This window comes from Micropterus dolomieu, linkage group LG19 (genome assembly GCF_021292245.1).
Source record: "Micropterus dolomieu isolate WLL.071019.BEF.003 ecotype Adirondacks linkage group LG19, ASM2129224v1, whole genome shotgun sequence".
NCBI lineage: Eukaryota > Metazoa > Chordata > Actinopteri > Centrarchiformes > Centrarchidae > Micropterus > Micropterus dolomieu.
In genome coordinates, this window is record NC_060168.1 from 28927438 (window position 1) to 28935346 (window position 7909).

Sequence of the window (7909 nt, forward strand, 5' to 3'; positions counted from 1 at the left end):
TATTTAGTTAGCAATGTTGTTTTTTATCTTGTAACTGCATCTTGTTTACCAAATATTATTGTGTACAACCTAGTAAACAAGACATTCCTTAAAAAGAGAACTTGTTCTCTATGAGTTTCCCCTGTTTATATTTTAAGCTTTAAATTTCCAGCTGCTTCTTTCAGATTCCACTCTCCCACATTGCTGTTGGGTGCAAACCTTGTAAATCCAAAAGGGGTGAATTAGAATATTATTCTCTATAATATTATCTCTCCTTATTGTCCTTGGCTTTAGCTGTAATAATGCATAGTATGACAACTCCCCCACCAACACCGGTGTTTCAGTGTCTTGTCTTTCCAGAGACAGACATTTGACTTAAGATTTTACAGTCAGGTGTTTTACTTATCCTATTCAGTGAAAGTGGGAACACCTGTATGCATGTTGGGCCACTGTGTTGAGCTTCAAAGAAGAAAACAGGTTTTCCACAGAGAGTTGATGAAAGCTTTTCATCCACGCTCCTTGATGAGAGACTGTAGGGATTATGTAAACAGGCAACAAAGAGGAATACAGTATGTACAATCTCTCGTTCTCCAGCTTTGTTGGCCATGAGTTACTTCATTGTTGTTGATCAGAAACTGCTTTCATCGCTGCCTGTTTTTTTTTAAATTTTGAATTCAACTTCTGCTGCACTGCAACGGATAGGAGGGTACTCTTTGAAAAAAGAAAAATCTTCCCTTTGTAAAATTTAAATTCATAAAAGTGCATTCAGTCTTTTTGATAGATCTAAGAGCTGTTCATGAAAACAGATTAGCACAAGCAGGTCTGTTAAGCCATATTGTAAATACTTGGTTCTTGAAGGGCTCATGAATACCCCCGTCCCCACTTGCTGTACTACAGTGACACAAACTGCTCTGTGTTTGAACTGTTGCCAGTTAAGAGTATAACATTCAGCAGGCTGGCTATCACAATAGCATCTGAAACCAACTCTGTGATTACGTTTGTTGGCACTGTGGGAGTCCAAAACTTTATAGGAGCTGTAACTAAGATTTATACTGCCCCATAGCAACAAAGTGATCATAATGTATCTGCAGAGGGATGATGGGGTTTTTGATCAATATAATCACACAGGAGGTTCAGAGATTCCTGGCTTTCAAACTTACTTTGGATGTTGTTGAAAGTCAAGTTAAAGTTATAAATCTTCTGTGGTTCTATGAATTATGGCTGATGTTGAGATCATCATTGATTGTTTACAGGACAGAGTGGTGGAAAAAATAAGCTTACATATGCTCTCATGGATCAGAATCAAGGCATGAAGGGTTATATCTAGCAAATTGTAATTACAGGATTTGTTTTGACCTTTCAAGTCAATCTTAATCCAGTACTAATATTATATGTATATTGATAGTTATTGGTCGCTGTAATCATTTATACTTTCCATACATCCCCTCTGTAGAGTAACTACACAATACAAACAGGCCTCATTCCATGCAAAAATGCATTCTTAAGTTCAGCTGAGGCTAATATGAGGCTTATTTAGCAGTGTGAGTTAACCAAATCAAGTGGGTATTTTCCAAATCTTCCAAAATTTATTCCCAGAGAATATTTGGGCAATCAAACAACATGTAACTGCCAGAACCAAGATATCCACTCAATTTGGTTAACTCAGACTACACAAACCTCAAACATTCATATTAGCATCACAGGACATTTTGTCCATGAAGTCTCAAAACAACAAACTAATAACGCAATATTATTATTGCAGCACTTTGCCAGTTTATTCTCACTGTTGCACAAGTGTAAATTTTTTTTTTTTCATCTCACTTTAAGTGTATGTATTTAAAGCCTCTCTCACGGTCACTGGACCTCCAACTACAACATGAATTTCATGACATTCAAAATGCTTAAATTGCAGTTGTTTCCTCTTCTGAATTGTCAAGTAATTGCTGTGAGTTTGGAAAAAGAAATCACATTTTTTAGCTCACAGCCCTTACACTGGCAACTCTAGTCAATCTAATTTGAAACCCTCTATGATGAAGAGCTCTGCATGGCTGCACTTTTGTCATTATAAAAATGGATGAACAAATTTAAATACCCCTTCGTAAAATTTCTCCATGGGCTGCCACTTGGCTGCCTCCTCACCAAATCACTGCTGGCACTGATCTGCAGAAGTTGACTATTTATGCCTGTATGGATGCCAGGTTCTCAAAATAGCAATTAAGATTTAGAGAATAAAAGTGGTCTGACAAGATATACTCTTAAGCACTTACTGTATACTGTGGGAGTTGTAGAATGGGTCAGTCTTGAAAATGCATAATTTATTATTATTATATTCTAGTTATCCACAGTTGGCAGTTATGCCAGATCTCTGAGATCTATCTCAGTTAATTGATTACTACACCTTATAAAATTAAGTCTGTAGTGGTGTTTCCACTGTGAAATTATAATATAATCAAAAAAAAATGAGCGTGAAAACAGTCATCTCTCCACAGGAACAATTTTTGTCAGCAACGCTGTGCTTTATGCTTATTCATAACGTAGTCACATGACTAAGGATACATTTGGAAATGCATCTTTATTGTCAGTTTTGACTCACTACACTTGCTGTAGTATGCACAGGCTTGTCAAAAAGACTAAGTTATCACTGTCTTGTAACAACATTGCATTCTGTGATGTTGAGCTGAAACATAGTAGTATCTGATCACAGAGTTATAGAGAAGCTAAATGTCGAGCACCCAACAGCCAAAACTGCAATGATATCTTTTTAATGTTTGCATTCTTGTAAAGTTCCTTCTTTATAAGGCAAGCTGAAAAAATGTTCCACACAAGGATCAACAGCATTTTTTGATATGGAAATAATCAGTTTAGTGCCATTTGTATGCAAGTTTTCACTCCAACTGCTAGCTAGAGTTGAAAAGTGCTAATCAGAAAAAAATAATTGCTGATGTGTTTTTATGGAATGAAAACTTGCGTGAACATGGCTCTTGATGGCACATAGATGAAGGCCATTGGGATTAAAGTTTTGTTTGGAACGAGCCAGCCACAACTGTCGCCGTGTTGTGCATATTGTGTGGGAGATTCTTGGCGCTGTATCCAAAACAAGGGCATGGGTGGAGAAGAACCAGATGTGGCCACTGGCAGATCCTCCAAGCCTGGACAGTACATACTACATGACATAAGTACCAGATGGTTTGCTCATTAACACCCACTCTCTGAAAACATACGGAAAAGGCTATGCTTGAAGTCCCAAAAATCTTCATACCATTTTAGCAACTCTGGCACATTTTCCATGATATATGGGGTGATGGCAATTAAGCCCAATTAATTAGTGTAACCTTGTCCCATCCTCACTCTGGGCCAAAAGCTAAAATGCTGTTCATTCAGTTAAATGCATTTGAAACACAGCTGAAGTTTGTTTCTAAAATGAAATGTATCTATTTGGAATTTAAATAACATAAGATATGTTAGGCTCCCTTTACATGAATGCATCTAGTATACACCCACATTTTCCTCTCTCTTCAGCAGTGTGACAATGTAATAGCCAGCGTAGGGCAAGTTACTCAGGAACTGTAATAAGTTACTTTTTGCTTCAAAAAGTAATAATACCACTTTACTTATGACTTGGTATTAAAAGTAATTAGTTACGTTACTGGTTACATTACTATATTACTTTCACTATCCCCTGCCTTCACTATCCCCTTCCTAAAAAGTGACAAACAACCTGTTTAGCCAGCTCAGTTTAGAATTGAATCTACTTTACTGGAACAATAATTTTCCTTGGGAGTCAACAATTAGCCAAACTTGATGATTAGCCAAACCACAAGATAAAGTTTAGGATAGGTATATACTTAAAACATATAACATTTCTTAATGCCACTGGTTGAAGAAAATAAATAAAGCAAGTCACTCCCAACATTGTAACTAATATTTGTCTGCAGGTTAATTTATAACAGCAGTAAGCCTAACAAGTAAGTAATACCTTCAGTGTTTTTACAAAGCGTTGCTTAATGCCACTGGCGTGAAAATAAAAAATAAAATAAAATCTGCAAGCAGTGTTGGGTGGGCCCTCGCACGTGTAGCGTGTCGAGATGTGAGGCGGCTGCGTTGCAGATTCTGGAGCTCTGCCGGTGTGGCTGTGAATTTTCCACGCACTTCAGACGCTGCACAAAGGTGTTAATCATCACTTCCTTTGTCCCCTTTGTGGCGCTACATAGCACTTGGCGCTATGACTATAACTGAATATTGGCATGTAGATGTGGTCGGGGGTGACTGTCAAGCATGTAAAGTTTGGTGCAGATGTGAGCATGTACACTGAAGTTACAACAACTTCCTCTTTCATGGCGACTCATATTTTGGACACCATGCCACGGACACGGTGTTTCACAAAAACTCGCAAATATCTGAAGTTGTTCAGACTAATTCCGTAAGAGGAGTTCGTTAAAGTATGGAATGTGTAAATCGTCCAAAAATTCAAAATGGCTGTCTTCCTGCTTGGTTTAGGGCATTGCTCCAAGAAGCTTTTTGGTACATCTGGACATGATACAAGTGCCACAGAAATTTCGTATATGTAGGTGAAACGTGCCGCAGGGCTGCTTTAATGAAGTCACTGCTTGTTTCCAGCAGGTGGCGCTATGACTATGGATGAATGTTGGCATGTGCATATGTTCAGAGCGGGACTCTTATTAAACAAGTAAAATTTCGTAGAGATTTCATCACATACAGTAAGGTTACAACAACTTCTTGTGTCATGGTGAAGAGTTTAAATTCGCCGCCACGCCGATAACCGCAAACTCACAAGTTTTGCAACATGGCTTCATCAATGTGTTAAGGGTTTTCTGGGGCAGTTTTGAAGTTGATATGTCCAACCTGCTAGGAGTACTCCATTACAGTGTAAAACGTGTCATTTCAAGTTGCCAGCAGGTGGCGCTATGACTTTGAGTGAATGTTGGTATATGGATGTCTTCAGGGCAGGACTCTTATTACATGTCAAATTTGGTGCAGATGTGAGTATGTACACTGAAGTTATAACAACTTCCTGTTTCATGGCGAATCACTGATTTTCGACAACACCCCGCGGGCAAACTGGTTGACTGGTAATAACCGTTTGAAGAACTTTTAATTGTCAGTGGGTTAAGACTGCACAGCGAAAATTTGAAGTTGATCAGACTAATAGGAGTTTGTTAAATGACCATTAAATCCAAAATGGCCGACTTCCTGTTGGGTGTGGGGCATCGCTCCAAGATGCTTTTTTGTATGTCTGGACATGATACAAGTCCCACAGAAATTTCATACAATTTGGTGAAACTTTGTCTGGGGGCTGCTCTGTAGGGGGCATAGTGAGCCATTTTGCCACACCCATGCGGCGAAACCCATAATATACAAAATTTTTACGTGCAAAGTTTGGTGAGTTTAGGCCCCCAAAATTGAGATTACTTTGCAGAAAAAAAATAATTCCTTCAGTTCCAAAAGGGACCTTATATGTCAGCGCTGGAGTTTCTTTCTACAAGCTTCGCATTGCAGTGTTGCTTTAGCAGATGCTTCAATAAATTTGATGTTGAATTTTTCAGTTTACAACGGATAACAATGTTTTTTGCATCTCTGACTGTCACAAACTAAAATAATGTCAATACTGAACAGCTGTCGAAAGAACACCTGTCTCACTTGTTTTCCATTCTTTAGCTTTTTGGCTAACAGCCAACTGCAACTTACCTGCCGTGAAATTGCGCTAAAAAACCAAATTGCGTTCTGGTAACGCAGCATTACTTGAATTAATAACTGTAATATTATCACTGTTTTAGGAATAGTAATCCCTTGCGCTACTAATTACTGGGGAAATAATATAACAATACTGGATATGCTACTGAGCAAGGCATTACTGCCCAACATTGGTCATCGGAAAGTGAAACTGAAGTGCCACCTGCTATTTCCGTGCATTACCTTTCTACATAACGTGTAGGCTACTCTTTTTGTTATTTTAGTACTTTATATTGAGTTTAACTCATCAGTGCGTTACTTCACGTTCACAAACGGAACGATCAGTTCACATTTAATGATCAGCACCCCTTAAGCACATTTATGCACAACACATTAAGGATACACTGCCTGTAGACTATTTTTCTGAACTTACTACTCATAAACACAATCCCAGGTTTCTGTTTAAGACTGCGCTGGTAAACCCAACCCCTCCTTGTGCCTCAGCTGGAAGTAATGATGACTGAATTGTTTTTATCTTATTTTACCAATAAGGTGGTGTCAATCAGAGCCTCTATTACCCCCACGGCCTCTCACTCAGAGGTCCCTCACCAGTTTCGACTTGTTTCGACCCCATCGACTTGTCTGAGCTTTTAAAAACAGTATCACAAATGAGAGTGTCCTCCAGCCCACTTGATGTAATACCTACAAAGTTTTTACTGAAAGTAATGGATTCTGTTGGGCCCCATTTGATCTCTGTTTTTAACAGCTCCCTATCTACTGGTTGTGTCCCTGATTATTTTAAAACGGCTTGCGTGAACCCACTTTTAAAGAAACCTGGTTTAGATCCCTCCCTCCCACAAAATTTTAGACCAATTTCAAAACTGCCGTTTATTGCAAAGATTTTAGAAAGAATTGTGTCCAAACAGCTGCTCACTGTACTGGAAAATAGTTTCAATCTGGTTTCAGGAAGTACCACAGCACTCAGACTGCCTTTTAATGTCTGCTGATGAAGGCATGTGCTCAGTCCTGGTACTCCTGGACCTTAGCGCTGCTTTTGACACCATTGATCACAACATCATGTTAGACAGACTGAGGCACTGGGTGGGGATCTCTGGTACTGCCCTAGAACGGTTTTCATCCTACCTGTCAAATAGGAGGTTCTCTGTGTCTGTAAACAACTATGTCTCTTCGTTCTGTCCAGTTAAATATGGTGTGCCTCAGGGGTCGGTCTTATGTCCCATTTTGTTTTCCTTGTATCTGCTTCCCCTTGGACATATTATCCATAAACATGGTATTTCTTTTCATATTTATGCTGATGACACACAAATGTACTTGCCCATCAGATCCACAGACCCTGGAATGCTGAGTTCACTTAAGAACTTTCTTTGTGAAGTTAACAAATGTCAAATAATTTCCTCTCAGCTGAACTCAGACAAAACAGAAATCCTGGTCATTGGGTCCCAGCAGATGGCAAAACAAATACTGCCCCTAGTAAATCACATTAAGCCTGTTGCAAAGAACCTTGGTGTCTGGTTTGATAGTAATTTAAATTTCGAGCAGCACACCACGAAGCTTGTTCAATCATGTTTTTATCAACTTAGAAATATAGCAAAAATTCAATCTATGTTAACTTTTAAGGACACGGAGACCATTTTACACGCCTTCATCTCATCACGCCTGGATTATTGCAACAGTCTTTTCACTTGTTTAACCCAAAAATCTACTGATCGACTCCAGACTGTCCAGAACTCAGCTGCCAGGCTTTTAACCAGAACAAAGAAATATGACCACATTACTCCTATTTTAGCTTCATTACACTGGCTCCCAGTATGTTTTAGAATTGACTTTAAAATTTTATTGATCACTTTTAAAGCTCTTCATGGCCTCTTGCCTTGTGATATTTCTGACCTTTTAGTCCCATACACACCAGCACGTACCTTGAGATCCTCGGGCAGAGGTCTGTTGTCTGTTCCAGAGTCTCCACTGAAAACTAAAGGGGACAGAGCGTTTGCTGTCAGGGCCCTGAGGCTCTGGAACAGCCTGCCTGAGGAAATCAGGTCGGCTGAGTCAGTGAACTCTTTTAAGTCAAACATACTTTTATAGGAGAGCCTTTCCCGATCTTATTTGACTTTATTTTATCCCTTTTATTTTATTCTATTTTACTAATTTTATATTTATCTTAAACGTGTATTTTAGTCTTTTCAATGTTTTCTTGCTTTTATCTTGTATTGTTTTTGTA